We start from the raw sequence: 19069 nt of genomic DNA, 5'->3' as shown, positions 1-19069 counted from the left end.
ACATTTGTACTACAGAGCCAGAAACGGTTTCAGGCAGGTTGGTATCAAAAGGGTTACCTTAAGCATCTAAACCAGTCATACCCAGTCCAAGTATTCTAAACTGTTTCATGTTCAAACTGACCAGATCCAGCCTCTCACACCTAACCTACAATGTAATTCTAAAAATAATAATCAATTCATCAAAATCTCAAAGCCATGAGATAATGCATGATTAATTCAAAATAATCTGAACAAATAGGCATCATATTTGACAGCAATTTTTTTTTCTACTCTAGGCACAAGGGCAGAAATTTTTGGGGAAAGAGGGCCAGTCGATTAGATCAACCCCAGTACGCAACTAGTTCTTAATTCATCAACACCAAAAAAATTAAGGGAAAAGTCAACCTCGATGGAATTTGAACTCTGAATGTAAGGACAGACAAAATACCTATTTCTTTACTACCCACAAGGGGCTAAACACAGAAGGGACAAACAAGGACAGACAAACGGATTAAGTCGATTATATTGACCTCAGTGCATAACTGGTACTTATTTAATCGACCCCGAAAGGATGAAAGGCAAAGTCGACCTCAGCGGAATTTGAACTCAGAACGTAGCAGCAGACAAAATACCGCTGAGCATTTCGCCCGGCGTGCTAACGATTCTGCCAGCTTGCCACCTTATTTGACAGAGTAACTTGATTACTAGGGAGTTAAGAACAAATGAGAGTAAAATTATTTTGAAAAATTCTTTATCAATTCCAAAATTAACTGAAAAACAAAAGCTGTGCATTTCCACAGAAATGTGGTCACAGAAGTGATAACCCTTTTGATACCAACCTACCCAAGAACAGCCTTAATTCTATGATATAAATTCCCTGTTTTAAAGGGATAAGATCATAATTATTTTGATAAATTTTTCATTTTCAAAATTAACTGAAACATAAGTGGAGTATTTTAATAGAAATATAGTAGCATAAAGGTTAAAAATCATAGGTCTGTTTGATCGGGGGAAGATTTAGTTGGGGTTAAATAATAACGATACTATTATAGACATCTTAGTAATAACTATTTCATGTCTATATGGGAAGGAAGTCAGTAAATTAAAAATAAACTGCCAAATCAATAGAACTATAATACAGCAAAGAATCCCAGTTGCAATGTATAAATATATATGGAGGAATGTTACTTCTAAGAGTTCTGGATAATAAAATGTGAACATCAAAAGTTCAGATGAGAGGGAGAGATTTATAAAAATTCTTCTGCAACGAGAAATGTTTTAGAAAGCTAAATAAATAAATAAATAAGTAAAAAGTAATAAATTTAACTTGGTATTCTTTTTCTTTTCTTTCTTTTTTTTTTTACCATTTTTTTTTTTCTGTACCAAATTCCTTTACCTCACTAAAAGACAATTTAATGGTAAATTTGTCTTCTTGCAGTTTCATGTCCTCTTAAATGCAGATCAAAATATCAAATGCTGTATTATGATTATCTGTTGACAGGCCTGGAACGGTGTGTGAAGACTTGAACAAATGAAAGTCAATTGCCTTCCGCGAGATTCTTGATATTCCAAGACAATCAGATATCATGCTAAAGAAATTCCTCGATAAACCAGCAATCAATAAACACATAACCATACTTGCGTTACTTGCACCGAAATCTATAAAGACAAACTTCAAAAAAGATAGAAAATAATATTCTTTAACGACTGACTGCTGTGAGAATATGTAAAGATGGAGATGAAGACCCTATTTTTGTGACGTTCATTTGCTACAGTTTATAGGGGATTTTCACTACAGATTCTTCTAATGGTCTTTTGCTGCATTTTATAGGAGGTTTCTCTGTTGTTTTACATTTATGATTAGGGCTAGATATCTTTATCTTGTTTCATTCATTGGACTGCACCATGCTGCAGCACCACCTATTTTTTAAAGTTCGGTATTTATCCTATCAGCCACCACTGCTAAACTGCTAAGTTACAGAGACGGAAACAAACCAACACCAGTTGACAAATGATGGAAGCAGAGCAAACAAGACACAAACACACACCATCAACCAAATTCACTTACACAATGTTTGATCAGCCTGGAATTATATATTTCTTTACTACCCACAAGGGGCTAAACACAGAGGGGACAAACGGATTAAGTCGATTACATCGACCCCAGTGCGTAACTGGTACTTAATTTATCGACCCCGAAAGGATGAAAGGCAAAGTTGACCTCGGCGGAATTTGAACCCATAGGCAGACGAAATATGGCTACGCATTTCGCCCGGCATGCTGACGTTTCTGCCAGTTCGCCGCCTTTCAGCCTGGAATTATAGTATAACACATTTGCCCAAGTTGCTATGCAGAACTGAACCCTAACTCACACCGTTGCAAAGCAATCTTCTTTCTTATGTCACTTTTATTATTATTATTATTATTATTATTATTATCATTAGAGATATAAAAAAAAAACAATTTACAAAAAATAAAATAAACAAAAAAATCCAGTGTGATATTATTTTTTTTAACCGTTCAGAAGTTGTTTGTTCTCAATGGTTTTAATTAGTAAGTGAATCTAAACAATTAATTAAGTTAAAAGCAACAGATATTTAAACGAATATAAATAATTAAATGAAGTGACATATTTCAATCTGAGCCACTTTAAGAGGAATGGGGAAGAGGAAGAAAAAAAAAAGATTATTTGTTGAGCAAAACCAATAAGTGGATCTATCTCTCGGTTATGGGAGAGATTCATAGAATCATGAAGTAAAAAGAGAAAAAGTGTGTATACATATATGTGTGTGTGTGTGTGTGCATGTATGTATACACATATATACATATGTATACACACTTTTTCTCTTTTATATATGTGTATACATACATGCACACACACATATATATATACATATGTATATGCGAACACGTATATATATATATATATATATATATATACATATATATATATATACATACATATATACATACATACATACATACATGCATACATATATACATACATACATATATACATACATATGCCTACATGTATCGTGTATACATAATGTATTATGTCAATAATATGTGTTCATATGCTTATATATGTATAAGAATGTGTATATGTGTGTGTGTGTGTGTATATATATATATATATATATATATATTTTGTGTGTGCACACATACCCACACACACACTGATATATACACAGAAATGGCAGAAGATGTTTAAAATGAACCTTTTTACTTTGTATCAAATGTAGAGAAAGTGAGAAAGACGAGTAAGAAAGAAAATATTGAATTTTCTAGCTGGCAACTGGATCAATTATATGCTGGTATTTAAAGAGGAGGAGGACGGAGAGGGAAGAATAAATCTGATTAAAAACCGTTTTTGAATATTCTCTCTATCTCTCTCTCTCTCTCTCTTCCTTGGAATGTCAATAAAACAGATAGCTGGAGCTATATGACATATTAAAAATACATTAAACAACAGAAATATGTGTCAATATTCCTGGAAGCAAAAGACAGAGAAAGAGAGAAGAGAGAGGGAGGGAGATCTGCATTAGAAATTCCTTATATTTTGCCTCCGTCTTTTATTGCAGTGTCTGAAGATCTTTCAGAAAGATTGAAATGAAGAAGACTTGTTAGAAGCGAAACGAATACAAGAGAGACAATGTTGTGTCAGGAAGCTATTGTGTTGGCATGGTCAACCACTGGCTTGCAGCCAGAGGATGTTAGCCGGAGGGGGAAAATTATCCAGTTCTCTCGGTCTCTCATATCACACAACCATCTTTATGTTCAACCATCTGCAAGATATCCAGCAGAGCCTAAGATTCAGAATTACTATTTCTAAATGGTTACCATAACATGGGCACAGGCATAGCTGTCTGGTTAACAGACTTGCTTTGCAACAATGCAGTTTCAAGTTGTGAGTGAATTTGATAGACAGAAACTGTATGGAAGCCCATCATCATCATCATCATCATCATCGTTTAACATCCGTTCTCCATGCTAGCATGGGTTGGACGGTTCAACCGGGGATCTGGGAAGCCAGAAGGCTTCACCAAGCTCCAGTCTGATCTGGCAGTGTTTCTACAGCTGGATGCCCTTCCTAACGCCAACTACTCCGAGAGTGTAGTGGGTGCTTTTTATGTGCCACCGACACAGGTGCCAGGTGAGGCTGGCAACGGCCACGATCGGATTGGTGCATTTTACGTGCCACCGGCACGGAAGCCAGTCAAGGTGGCGCTAGCATTGGCCACATTCGGATGGTGCTTTTTTACATGCCACCGGCACAGGGATCACAACTACAGTTTCCATTGATTTTGATGCTTGCACACATATTTTATATATATTAATTATCAGTGATGAAAGCAGTATTACTTACCAAAAGAAAATCTTCAAATCCAAATTAATGTGGATGTCTTGTTAAAATACAGAACATTGCATTATTAGTCCTGGAGAGACTCTACATCTTATCGGGTTGCTGTCATGCACCAACCACCTATGTGAGAGCATTTCTCAGGGCTAACACCACACAAACATACAGTAAACCTTCAAATATCTCGCAGGTATAACATCCCAACCCCCCCCCCCGTAACAGGTGAAAATTCACGATGTAGAAATAGTACTGTACTATATTTATATTTATATTTTATATTTTATCTAGTTTCAGCTCATGAGCTGTGGCCATGTTGGGGCACTGCCATTCGGAGTTGCTACATGATTTTACTTCACAAATGCTTTTTAGCAATTGCCATTTGGTGCATGAGAGAGTTCGATGCAGCTGCCCTCATTTGCACCTCCTGCCGTGAAGTTGGTTCATCTGTACTGTATGTTTTTTTTTTAATAATTTTTATAATTTGTATATATTTATTTTATTATAAATGCAAAACAAGACCACACACTCGCCTCCCAAGTTTCATTTTCCATACAGTATGTGCAATTCTTTGTTTACCCATCCATGGTACACTACATATTTTCTTTTAATATAGTTTAATTAAAGTGTTATACAGTGCAGTTCTGTACTGTACTTTTATTTATTAATTTTTAGGCGTGAAAATGCTTATTTTACCACGGAAATAATTAAAATATAAAAAAACTATAAATACCTATCAGCCACAGAAACCCAAGATATATAGAGGAGTCTGGAATATAAATTCACATACATCAGCCAGAAAAATTCCATAATGTACTGAGGGTGTGATAGGTGAACCATGATAAGGCAAGGGATTGCTGTGTGTAGGTGTGTGTGTGTGTGTGTATATATATATATATATATACACATATATATATAAACAATTGCAGCGTGTTCAGTCCTATTGCTGCAGCAAAATTCCGAGATGCAGCACGGAATTTTGTCAGTGAACAGGTTGCGGTCTCAAAGCGATGAAAATATTTTGGCAAATTAAATTTAAATGTTGAAGTGAATCTAACGGCTTTTGTGTGTTTCTTAAATGGCTTATAAACACCTTCCACACTGCAATTGTTTTCGTTCCAGCACACGATCTCAGATCAGGTTACTTGCTATGCAAGTACATCTCCGTAATATATATATATATATATCCACATATTCAATTTTTGCAGGAGAGTGGCACTTTTTGCTGGGCCCTCTTTTTTGTGAGGCTCTCATGCAGTTTCACCATTTGCGATACAGTAAGTCTGGCAGTAGTAAAACAAAAAAAAAAAATCATTCAATAAACACAGGTTTATTTTACTTAATCCATTGCTGGTCGGCTGAAGCTGACATATAAAAGTACATTTCAGTAATCTTTTAATAAGCATGTCTCTATGCTACAAATACTAAAACCAGACACAGATTTAAACCCCCACACACAAATATATGTATTATGTACTGTGTATGTATGTGGTGCATACTTGCCATACACACATGCAAATGGCAATATTGATAGATGAGTAGTAAGCTGTCTGCCAGACACAAAAGTATAAATCTCAATTGAGCCACTATAATTCACCATCTTCTCGCATCTGATATATTCCCAGACGTACACAATGGTCCAGAGCAGGGGTTCTCAACCATTTTTTGCCCGTGGACCCCTTTGATTCCTGTTTTAGGTGGACCCCCATAACCATTTGTTGTTTAAAAAATCCTATTATTTTTGGTGGAGGCGCATGGCTTAGTGGTTAGGGTGTCAGCATGATGATCGTAAGATTATGGTTTCGATTCCTGGACCGGGCGACGCGTTGTGGTCTTGAGCAAAACACTTCATTTCATGTTGTTCCAGTCCACTCAGCTGGCAAAAATGAGTAACGCTGCGATGGACTGGCATCCCCCAGCTGGGAAACACATATGCCATTGAAACCGGGAACCCAGGCCCATGGGCCTGGCTAGGCTTTAAAAGGGCGCATTTATTTATTTTTTTTATTGTATTTTTGTAATTAAATATTCTAAGGAATTGTATAAAAGTAATAGTTAAAAAACCTGTGTGTATTGTGGACGGATAACCAATTTATTACATGTAAACTTTACCAGTCAAAAGTACAATTCTTTCATGGCCCCTGAAAAACTACCATGTGCCTAAAGTGGAAAGGTTTATATATGTAATAATTAAATTATATATTATACACTTCATCATGTTTTGTCACGAATGTGATCTCCTTTCCATGGTAAAACTGTTGCATAAAACCAGCCTGTGTGGCAAAAAAAAGCTTGCAGATTGCTGCTGGTCTAGAGGACTGTGATCCACCAAATTAACTTCCTTGACACACTACGTGAAGAGCAAAATCTTCAATAATGGCTCAAAAGGCTTATGGTATATTTCCACTTTCTTTTCTATATAACCATACCAGAGTTGTCACTCCCAATCATGTATAGCCTAGTAACATGTTAATTGTTTAAGGGGGCCTGAGTAGTCACATGTAGGCATAGACTCTCTTGGTCCTTTCATTCTTGATCTACCAGGAGATGACAGCTGGAGGGAGACAGGGTTGAATATGAGTACATCATACTCAGCTGAAAAGGAGTACCATCACAAGACTGCTACTCATTTTCAGCTGAACACAGAGGAGCAATGCGAAATGAAACACTGACCTTCAAAGCTTAATGGTAAAGATAAAGTTCAGAAAAAATAAATAAACAAACATTAAGCAATATAGGTACAAGCATGGCTGTGTGGTTAAGAAGCTTGCTTTACAAGCATGTGGCTTCAGGTTCAGTTCCACTGCACAAAGAGTCTTCTACTACAACCCTAGGCCAATCAATGCATTGTGAGTGCATTTGGTAGACAGAAACTGTGGAAAAGTTTTGTGTGTGTGTGTGTCTGAATAAAGTCCACATCAGCCCCTGCACTCATTGCATTAACTTTAGAAGGATATGGACCTGATGATGGATTTGAACTCAGAATGTAAACTGATGTAACCAAATTGCAAGAGATATTTTATCCAATGCTCTACTGATTTAGCCACCCATCTGCCTTGATATGCGTCTTGTAGAACCAGCCAGTTGTGTTTTACATCAAAAGAATGCAGTATGTGAGATTAAATGTATTTATAGATTAGATGAAATGGAAAGAACATAACAACTGTACACTCATGATTTATTGCACAAGATATCAATAACTTATCAATAATAAACTATATTAATTAGTTTTCTTTCTCCCTTTCTTCACTTCTATCCAGAAACTTTCTTGGAACATAACCAAAAATAGCACCATGTTCCAACCATATTTTGTTCCATTCTTTTTTTACTTAAATCCTTGTAACATTGTGAATTCTTTTTTTCTTTCTTTCCCTTCCTCTCTGTAAATGTCCATCTTCCCTGTTGGTGTGGACTGGACGTTTTGACAGGTTCTGAAAAGCCAAGGGACTGTGCCAAGCTCTAATGTCTGCTTTGGCATGGTTTCTACAACAGGATGCCCTTCATAATGCCTACCACTCTACAAAGTGTAGTGGGTGCTCTTTAAGTGGCACCACCAACAGCAAGGTCACCAAGTAACTTGCAAGGCAAGATCCCTCAACTGAAGGAGGAGCAGGATCGAGCGAGTTGGCTTTATGCCAGATGATGAGAGGTTAGAGCAGGGGTTCCCAACTGGGGTCCACGAGTAAAAAAAATTGTAATTTGCGGGTCCATATATAAATTTTGTTTATTAGGAGAGGTACTTGTATTTATTGAAATTTTCAAGATTTGTATTTGGAATTTATGTTATGAATATAACGAAATTGTTTCATTGTTAGTTTTTACTAACCTACAAACAAATATTGCATTTCAAAAATTTAAATGTGCATATATGGGGTCCACAGATGATAAGATAGCTCTTAGGGGGTCCACAAGCAAAATAAATTTGGGAACCCCTGGGTTAGAGTATGATAGACAGAAACTTGCATTAATACTCTCTCTCTCTCTCTCTCTCTCTCTCTCTCTTTCTCTCTCTCTCGCTCTCTCTTTCTCTCTCTCTCGCTCTCTCTCTCTCTCTGTAACTGAGTGTGAGTTTGTGACTTATAATGGATCGGAACATATAATTCAGTTTGAGAAAACTATTGTTCTGAATCAGAGTTAGGATCCATAAATAGAAAACAAAAACTAATTCTCTAAGATGGTCATAAAAAGCAGCTCCTGCTCTCTATATAAAACTATATGACCAGGGAAGAGGGAGAAAAAAACACACTGAACCATTGTTGGATAAGGGTGATGAAGAAATTTGAACTAGCTGACCGTCATGAAGCTTCTTCTAACGTGTCTTATTTACCTTTTCATTTTAATATTAAAAAAACAGGTGAATAATAGCACCTGTGGATTCAGCATTTCTGACAGATTGATCCCTGGTTTGTTACAAGGATTACCATGACTGGAACAGCTTTGATCATAGGTTGATCAGAGACAGGAGTTAACAATAACCACAACATGGATAATCCAACTATTTATCTTTAAAAGGTAAAGAGTATCTCTAATTAATGAGCTTCATACCAACCTGTCCAAGACAGACATTACTTCTTTTTTTTTTTTTTTCTCTCCTTCAAGAGACCTGAATTAAAACTTTCTATAAGACTTTTGTGAGAAATTATGTTCCAAACACCAGCTTATAAATATGACAATGTTATTTCACTAATCCTTCATTTATTTTAAAAATTAATTGAAATAAAAAATTTTAAAACCTGTATTTCAACGGAAATGTTGCAACAAAAGGATTGAAATTACAAAACCTACACATACAAAAAAAAATTCTAAAAAAATATATAAATTAGGACAAGAGATTTACCTTTTTCATACTAATCTGCTTAAGGCCCTTCATACAAAAGTAAAAAAAACTATTATTTGTTGATGTGTTCATATAACCCATATAACCCACTGTCCTCATTTGAGGACAGTTGTATTTGGTTTATTTACTGCAATAAAGGTTAACTGGATGCTTCCTTATGTTTGTTGTCCCTCTTTATATAACCATCTTCAAAATTTCGACATGGTTAACCTGGGTTAAAATTGGTTAAAACCTTCATCCAGAATTTTATGTAAGGACATTTTCTTATGTTCCAAACACTAGTTCAACCCTTGTTACTATATTTTTGTTGAAATACACTGCCATCGTTTCAATTAATTTTAATAATACTCTTTTACTTGTTTCAGCCATTTGACTGTGGCCATGCAAGGTGCCAAGCAGTAGGACTGATCCCAGAACCATGTGGTTCGTAAGCAACCTACTTACCGCAACAGCCACTCCAGCACCTAATGAATAATTTGATAAAACAATTTTGTCATACATTATTAACCTTTTAGCATTTTGGGTCATAACCAACCCAAATATTCTACCAGCTTTATGCCCAAACTAACCAGGTCCAGTCTTTCAAATCCACCCTTTTATGTCTTTTTAAAAAATAAACAAGCACACCACAAAAATTTTGAAACTGTGAGATAATGCATGATTAATTAAGAACAACATGAATAAGAAAGCATTACATTCGACAGAGTAATCTTAATACTAACGAGTTAAGCTGGTGTTTGGAACAGAAATGAACAGGAAATTTTAATGAAACGTCTTAATTTAGATCACTTTAACCCTTTTGTTACTGTATTTATTTTGATATGCTCTGTGTTTCTTTCAATTGCTTTAAATATAACAAAGAATTTAGTAAAATAACTTAGTTATCATTCAACTAGTGTTAGGAACATAAATTGTGACTAAGGCGGTGGAAGTTTTTAATTCAAAACTTATGAAAACAAGACATTTGTACTCAGAGCCAGAGACAGTTTCAGCCAGGTTGGTAACGAAAGGGTTAAAACAGAAAGCTTGTATCATAGAACTAAGGGCAGTCTCAGGAAAGGATGGCAACAAAAGGGTTAATGAAAAGTTAGTAATTCTGTCTAATTTTGTTAATTCCTAAGTTCCTAAAAAAAATTGTTATTTTCTAAATTAATTCAAACACACAAGCCACATTAAATACACGTGCCAATGTGTATTTCATTAAAAGTAACGGTAATGAAAGGGTCAAAGTGGAGTAATGGCTAACACTTCTACTACTATCTTTCCATGTCAGAGGTCATATTTCCTATAGTAATAATATATTTGACAGGGCCAAAAGTTGAACCGAAGTATCCTTTTTTTTCTTTCCCTTAAACTCAGGGAAGTTATTTCAATAAAACCGATCCTTTAATCTTAAGAGATTATTTGGGACAACATAAGAAAAGGTATGCAGAACACAACAGGATATACAAACAAACAAACATACATACATACATACATATGTACATACATACAAACAAAGGTACTGACGTACATATGTACATACATACATATGTACATACAAACAAGAAGGTAACTTAACAGTTCAAAACACTAAACTACTACTACTACAATTACTACTACAGCTGCTAAGGAGTGTTATCTTAAGAGTAAGTCTCTTATTTACAATCTTAATTTTTCAGAGAATTGACCTTATCTTCACAGATGATAAATATATGAATATTCACATCGAAGCTTCCTTCCCAATCATGAGGTGTTGGGTTCAGTCCCAGGGAAAATGCATTCTAATACATTGCCAGGACCACCCAAAGCCTTATCAGTGGATGTGGTAGGCGGAAACTAAAAGAAGCCCATAATGTGAATAAGTGAGCCGAATGCAAGAATGTGTGTGTGTGTAAGCCCTGCATCAAAATTTGAAACCATTATTATTATTATTATTATCATTATTTATTATTATTATTATCATTATTTATTATTATTATTATTATCATTCAACATTTGGTAGTTTCAGGCAAATTTTTACTGCATCACCCACTACACCTCTGTATTGCTGGGATGTGTGCAGCATTGTTGTTTTTTTGGGGTTTTTTTGTTGTTGGAAGTATGCAAACTCTTCCCAATATTGTATTACATCAGTTTCTTTTTTTTATGGGGTGTGGTGCAGTCTTTTGTTGTATTAGTGTTTGTATTATATGTTGTGTGTGTAATACACTGGTAGTAATTTATTTCATTGGGCAATAGCTAAATGGAGTGTCTATTATTATGATTATTATTATTGTTGTTGTTGTTGTTGTTGTTATTATTTTTATTATTATTGTTATTATTATGGTTATTATTATTATTGTTGTTATGGTTATTATTATTATTGTTATTATTATTATTGTTGTTGTTATTATTATGATTATTAATAGTTATTATTGTTATTATTATCATTATTATTATTATTATTATTATTATGTGGTGAGCTGGCAGAATCGTTAGCACGCCAGGCGAAATGCTCGGCAGTATTTCGTCTGCTGCTATTTTCTGAGTTCAAATTCCACCAAGGTCGACTTGCCTTTCCTCCTTTTGGGGGTCAATAAATTAAGTACCAGTGAAATAATGGGGGAGTCAATGTAATTGACTAGTCCACTCCCACAAATTTCAGGCTTTGTGCCTTTAGTAGAAAGGATTATTATTATTATTATTATTATTATTATTATTTATAAATCTGTTCCTTAGAATCTTTGTTTATGTGTCTTCCTGAAGAACATGAGTGTTAATTCCCAAGACAGAAGAATGAAGACTCGTAAAAGCAGCAGTAAGAAGTCTATTAACTTAAACACCCAACCAAACATTCATTATTAAATCATACCTTATCAATAATCTTTCACTCATAAAAACATAGATTCAAGGTATTTAGTCACTAAACAACAACAAAAATAGAACGTGAAAATAAAATTTAGTTATTATTCTAAAGAAAATTGTAAAAAATAAGCAGGAAAAAAATTTTATTTTCTTCCACAATTTTAATTTGTTTTAGATTTGAAATTTAAAAGCTAAAAGTATTTGAGTTAATGCGTGTGTGCATATGTGTGTATACACGCGTGTGTGTGTGCATATGTGTGTATACACGTGTGTGTGCACGTGAGTGTCTGTGTGTATGTGTGTATATATATATATATATATATATATATATATGCAGAAACATGTATATATATATATATATATATATATATACACATATAATTGTGAAAATTATTCAAATCAATGTGAATCTAATTTTAAAATCTTCTTCAAGGGGGAAAAAAAAAACAACGAAGACATACAAACAAACAGATAAAAGAAATAAGAAAAACAAGATAAAAAAAAAAGAAACAAAAAAAATCCCAGCTAAATTCAATATTCTCCTACAAAATCAATTATAAAATCAGATATTTTAAACGGACTAGAATGGCGCTTAATTTGGAACGGTGGAAGAAGAGGCAGTTTTCTTTGACACAAGAATGCGTTTGACCTAGAAATGCAAAGAGGAGGAAGAAGAAAAAGAATGATCTTTTGGCTTCTATTTTAAATGTCATTACAACTAAGCTTTATATTAAGATATTTCTTCCTAACGAACATTAGGAATTAATTGGGGTCATTATCTTATATATATATATATATATATATATATATGTATATGTATGTATATACACACACACACATATATATATATATATTTATTTTTATGTGTTTCAGTATTTTGACTGCAGCCATGCTGGAGCACTGCCTTTAGTCGAGCGAATCAACCCCAGGACTTATTCTTTGTAAGCCTAGCACTTATTCTATCGGTCTCTTTTGCCGAACCACTAAGTTATGGGGATGCAAATGCACCAGCATCAGTTGTCAAGCGATGTTGGGAGGGGGGAACACAGAAACACACACATATATGACGGGCTTCTTTCAGTTTCCATCTACCAAATCTATTCACAAGGTTTTGGTCAACCCGAGGCTATAACAGAAAACACTTGCCCAAGGTCTTCAATCCCACACAGTGGGATTGAACCTGGAACCATGTGGTTGGGAAGCAAGCCACTTACTACACAGCCACTCCTGTATATATACACATATAACACAAAAGGCAGAATACTGACTCGTAAACCTTCAATATAATACTTGGTAATGTATTATGATTGTAAAATGAAATACCATGTCCTTGCTATATACTCTCTTTTCTCTCTTTTTACTTGTTTCAGTCATTTGACTGCGGCCATGCTAGAGCACCACCTTTAGTCGAGCAAATCGACCCCGGGACTTATTCTTTGTAATCCCAGTACTTATTCTATCAGTCTCTTTTGCCGAACCGCTAAGTGACGTAAACACACCAGCATCGGTTGTCAAGCAATGCTAGGGGGACAAACACAGACACACAAACACATACACACACACATATATATATATATATATATATATATATATATATATACATATATACGACAGGCTTCTTTCAGTTTCCGTCTACCAAATCCACTCACAAGGCATTGGTTAGCTTGGAGCTATAGCAGAAGACACTTGCCCAAGATGCCACGCAGTGGGACTGAACCCGGAACCATGTGGTTGGTTAGCAAGCTACTTACCACACAACCACTCCTGTGCCTATTTAGTTTTGTTTCTGTCACGGGACTACAACCATGCTGGAGCACTGCCTTAAAGAGATTAGATAAATAAACCTACTCCAGTAGTTGTTTTTTTGTTTTTCAGTCTGATGGTACTTATTTCATTGCTCTCTTTGCTGAACTGCTAAGTTACAAGAACATATGCAAACCCACACTGGTTGTGAAGCAATGAGGAGTACAAACACACACATAAACACATGTACAATAGGATTCCACACAGTTTCCATCTATGAAATCTACAAACAATGCATTAGTCAGCCAAGAACTGGCTATAAAAGAAAACATAGCCCCAAGGTACTGTGCAGTAGGATCGAACCCAAAACCGCACATTTGCAAAGTGAGCTTCTTAACCACACAGCCATTTCAAAATAAATAAATGAATAAATAAATAAATAAATAAAATAACAGTATGTAATATCATTAGAAACAAATTATTATTATTGATCTTGTCACAGAATTAAACCAGCCTCAAAAACAAGTAAACAAAACAAAAAATTTGGAAAAAAAACAACAAAAAAACAACAAACAAAACAAGAAGCAATCAGCAATCATGAATACGACTGGATACCAATTTATCAATAATAAGCACACACAAAAAAAAAATTACAAAAATCAATCGATATTATAAGCGAATATAGAGGTTTATCTTTATCATGAAAAGGCAGAAATTATAACAAATGGATGTAATCTGTGCATTAGATGTAGTTTATGAATGAATATGCAGCAATGAATACAAGTGTGCAGTTCTGAATGCAAGCGAGTGGCATCTATTACGTCATATTGCTTTCAAAGCAGACAATATTATTGTAGACTGCTCTTAACTTGCTTTAACCCTCAAACCTTTCACGACCTTATTTCGGATTATTTCTATCTATATTTATTATTCATTGAGCAGAGTAGACAGTCGAGATGTTTCATTTGCAAGATAATCAAAAAAAAATATGCAAGCGTTTTGTGATACAAGATATATTTTGTTATGTAATATAAACATTTGTGATGGTGCATGGCGAAATGGTTAGGGCGTTCAGCTCAAGAGAGTAAGGTCGTGAGTTCGATACACAGCGGCATCTTGTTTTGTTGAGCAAGACACTTTATTTCATGTTGCTCCAGTCCACTCAGCTGGCAAAAATGAATTGTACCTGTAATTCAAAGGACCGGCCTTGTCACGTACTATGCCATGCTGAATCTCCCTAACAACTACAGCAAAAGGGACTAATGGAAAAGTACCAGACTTCCGAAACAAACAAAAGTACTGGAGTTAGTTTGTCCTTTCGAGGTGGTGCTCCAACATGGCCACAAAACAACAGTTGAAACAAGTAAAAGATAGAAGATCTAAGAAAAATTTGGTTCGGGGATACAGTTGGTATCTTAGAACAAGGTACGGTGAGAGGTAGGGGCTGTGTTGAAAGAGCTGAACATGGTTTTCACAGAAAATCCTGTCAGAGCATTTAACAATCATTATCACACATAAATTGTTGCCTTAATTAGTGGAAAACAATTTAACAAGTGATTAAAAATAGGAAGGAAAAACGAAAACATGCACACCCCTATCCCTTCCATATTCCCTAATAAAACGCATTAGAGGCAGCTGTTCTATTTAATTTTAGTTAGTAAATCCAATTTTAGGAGACACTGTTGCTCAGCACATGATGACAAAAAGATGTACAAACAAAATCCTTGATTTGTTAATTAGTTAAATCGTTCAGTTAATTAACATAAGTTAATCAGATAAAGCAAACACACGACTCAGTTCCTTCAAATGAGTTCCAAGCATGAGACTTGATTATCTCCCCTCCTCACCGCTTCAATTACCATTGTCATCACCAACAACTTCGTCATCATAACCGTCGCCAATTGTGAGTGTTAGCAGTTTTATTGTCCAATCAGTAGTTTATTACAGCTAATCAATTTAGCAGATTACATAAGGGATGCTAGCTTTATTGTTCCATCCATAATCTAAATATGGTGAAACATGAATTTATTTACACAAATCCATCAACAAATAAACTCGGTCAGGAATAAAATAAAATATTAACAATTCGTTCTACAAAAGCCACAGGGCCTGAAATTTCAGCAGGAGGAGAGGACTGGTCAATTTCAGCGGTCGCAGTATATGACTGGTACTTACTTCATCGACCCTGAGAGGATAAAAAGCAAAGCTGACCTTAGTGGAATTTGAACTCAGAACGCAAAACAAGAAGAAATACCACTTAGTATTTTGCCCAGCATGCTAACAATTCTGCCGGCTTGCTGCCAAAATTAATAACAATAATGGTTTCGAATTTTGGCACAAGGCAAGGAATTTCAAGGAGGGAGTAAGTTGATCACATCAACCCCAGCACTCAACTGGTACTTATTTTATCGACCATGAAAGGACAAAAGGCAGTGGAATTTGAACTCAGAACACAAAGATAGATGAAATGCCACTAAGCATTTCTCTGGTGTGCTAATGATTCTGCTAGCTTACTGTCATAATAAGAATCTTTTCTACTCTAGGCACAAGGCACAAAATGTTTGGGGAGGGGGGGGGCAGTCGATTAGATTGACCCCATTATGCAACTAGTACTTAATTTATCGACCTCGAAAGGATAAAAGGCAAAGCCGACCTCAGCAGAATTTGAACTCAGAATGTAAAGATGAAATACTGCTAAGCATTTTGCCCGAAATACTAACGTTTCTACCAGCTAGCCACCTTTGTCATAATAATAATAATGATGATGATCTTTTCTACTATAGGTACAAGGCTTGAAATTTGGGGGAGGGGCAGCAAGTCGATTACATCAACCCTAGTTGCATAACTGGTACTTATTTCATTGACCCTGAAAGGATGAAAGGCAAAGTCGACTTCAGCAGAACTTGAACTCAGAATGTAAGGACAGACTAAATGTTGCTAATTGTCTTGCCTGGTGTGCTAATGATTCTGCCAGCAAAATGATGACATATTGGGAAATGTAATCCTTGATATAGAAAAGACAAGGTGGTCATGGCTAGAATCTCACCTACTTGCAATGGTCATAATATCCTGCTTCCTCAGAAAAAAGGAAGCAAATAGATACAAAAACTGTTTATTTTTAGAATGACATTGTAGGGTAGGTGTGAGAGGCCAGAACTGGCCAGTTTGAACTTAAAACAGGTAGAATATCTGGGGCTGGTAAAGCTGGTTTAGATGATAAAGGGTTAAATCAAAAATAAAAATAAATTAACTCTCACTAGTAATAATGGTTGAATACACAAATAGAAATATACACTGTGAGCTTTGGTATTTTATAAATATATATACACACACATATATATTCATACATATAAATACATATACATGTATATACATATAGATACAAACATGTATATACATACATGTATACATATAGACAGACATACATACATGCATGTATACATATAGACGTACATACATATAGACATACATACATACATGTATACATATATATAGATATATACACACACATACATACATATAAATACATATACATGTATATACATATAGATACAAACATGTATATACATACATGTATACATATAGACATACATACATGTATACAGATATACATATATATATATATATATATACATATACACATATATATGCATGTATATATACATGTAGATGTCGGTACGTACATATATGTTTGTATGTATGCATATATTTTATTTATTACACATATATATATATATACATACACACATGTTGCTGATATATGTGTGTGTGTGTGTGTATCTGTGTTTCATTGGCCAAGAGGATTTGAACAGTTTTCACATTCAATCTATTGTTTACGCTTCAGTAGTTTGCAGTATTCCAAAATATACGGTGACTTGCATATCCAAGACACAGTATTATTGTTTCTCATGCCTTTTTCCTTGGATTCTAAATTAAATTCCGTTCTATCTTCTTTTCTCGTGTGAACTTAACATTCGTCAACAGAAGTCTTGAGATCTAATTTATTTCCATTCCAGCAAACATAACTGTCTTAATACAAAATAAATAAATTATAAAAAAATAATATAAAAGAATACTAAAATAAACCAAGAAATTGCCTTATTACAGAGTTTTTAAATCAAATGCCAAATATAATTTTCTGTAGAGTTCCTTATCATAATTTCCTCCTTCAACCAATTTCAAGTCAATTCTGCTTAAGTAGTCGGTCTGTCCACTTAATATAATAAAAAAAATTCTTTGTCTTCACATATTTTCATTTCCATATTTGCTTGTTTTTAATTTCTACTTTTAATTTCGCTGGGCCTCGCTGAGGAAATGACGAGACGGTGAGATGAGGCAACTAACTGTACTTGATAAGACACGTCAAGCTAAGTAAAATCGTTATCTTCCACACTCCTTTCAGGTGCTGGAGCCACATAAACCCACCCGTGCCGGTGGCCTGTAAAAAAACTCTGTTAAGTAGTTGGCATTATGAAGGGTATCAGACAGTGGAAACCATGCTTCAACAGACAGCTGGAGTCTAGACAGCTCCCTGCTAGTCAGCTCCATGTCAAACCATCAAACTGATGATGATGATGATGGTAATGATAAATCAATTAACCCTTTTGATATTAACCTGCCCATGACAATCCCTAGTTCTGTGATACAAGCTTCTTGTTTCAAAGTGATCATCATCATCATCGTTTAGCGTCCACATTCCATGCTAGCATGGGTTGGACGGTTCAACTGGGGTCTGGGAAGCCAGAAGGCTGCACCAGGTCCAGTCTGATCTGGCAATGTTTCTACGGCTGGATGCCCTTCCTAACGCCAACCACTCCGTGAGTGTAGTGGGTGCTTTTTACGTGCCACCGGCACAGGTGTCAGACGAGGCTGGCAAATGGCCACGATCGGATGGTGCTTTTTACGTGCCACCGGCACGGGGGCCAAGCGAGGCTGGCAATGGCCACGAGCGGATGGTGCATTTTACATGTCACCTAGGTTAAAATCTTCCGCTAAAATTTCCTCGGCTTAATACAGGCAGTCATTTTACCTAATTCTTCATCATTTTCGAAATGAACAGAAACAAAGGCAGTGTGTCTCAACAGAAATATGGTAACAAAAGGGTGGAGTAAGAATGACCTAACAACTATCAAAAGCTGCCCCTTAAAACCCTTTGACACCAACCCACCTGAACTGCCCCTGGTTACAAAATAAAACACTGCAGCATGTTTCAGTAGAAGTCATCAGCCTCACTATCATCATCATCATCACCTTCAGACCTACTTTTTTTTTTTAACAGCTGGAAGCCCTTCTTATTGCCAACCCCACTTGTTTCTAAGCAAAGG

At 35.3% G+C, this 19069-nt stretch overlaps 1 protein-coding gene and 1 long non-coding RNA gene across 2 annotated transcripts in view; one reads left to right on the top strand and one right to left on the bottom strand.

Annotated features, from left to right (window-relative positions):
- LOC118767930 overlaps nucleotides 1-18834 on the top strand; it is a 19254-nt gene extending 420 nt beyond the window's left edge. The window contains exons 2-3 of the long non-coding RNA XR_005003847.1: nucleotides 4778-4780; nucleotides 18805-18834. This is a non-coding gene — a long non-coding RNA (uncharacterized LOC118767930). The remainder of the gene's footprint in view (nucleotides 1-4777; nucleotides 4781-18804) is intronic.
- The window catches only part of LOC115224303 (protein numb), a 567004-nt gene that overhangs the window by 486802 nt on the left and 61133 nt on the right, over nucleotides 1-19069 (bottom strand). The window lies entirely within an intron of this gene.

The sequence above is a fragment of the Octopus sinensis genome, linkage group LG25 (genome assembly GCF_006345805.1).
Source record: "Octopus sinensis linkage group LG25, ASM634580v1, whole genome shotgun sequence".
Lineage (NCBI taxonomy): Eukaryota > Metazoa > Mollusca > Cephalopoda > Octopoda > Octopodidae > Octopus > Octopus sinensis.
This window is presented reverse-complemented; position numbering and strand designations above follow the sequence as displayed.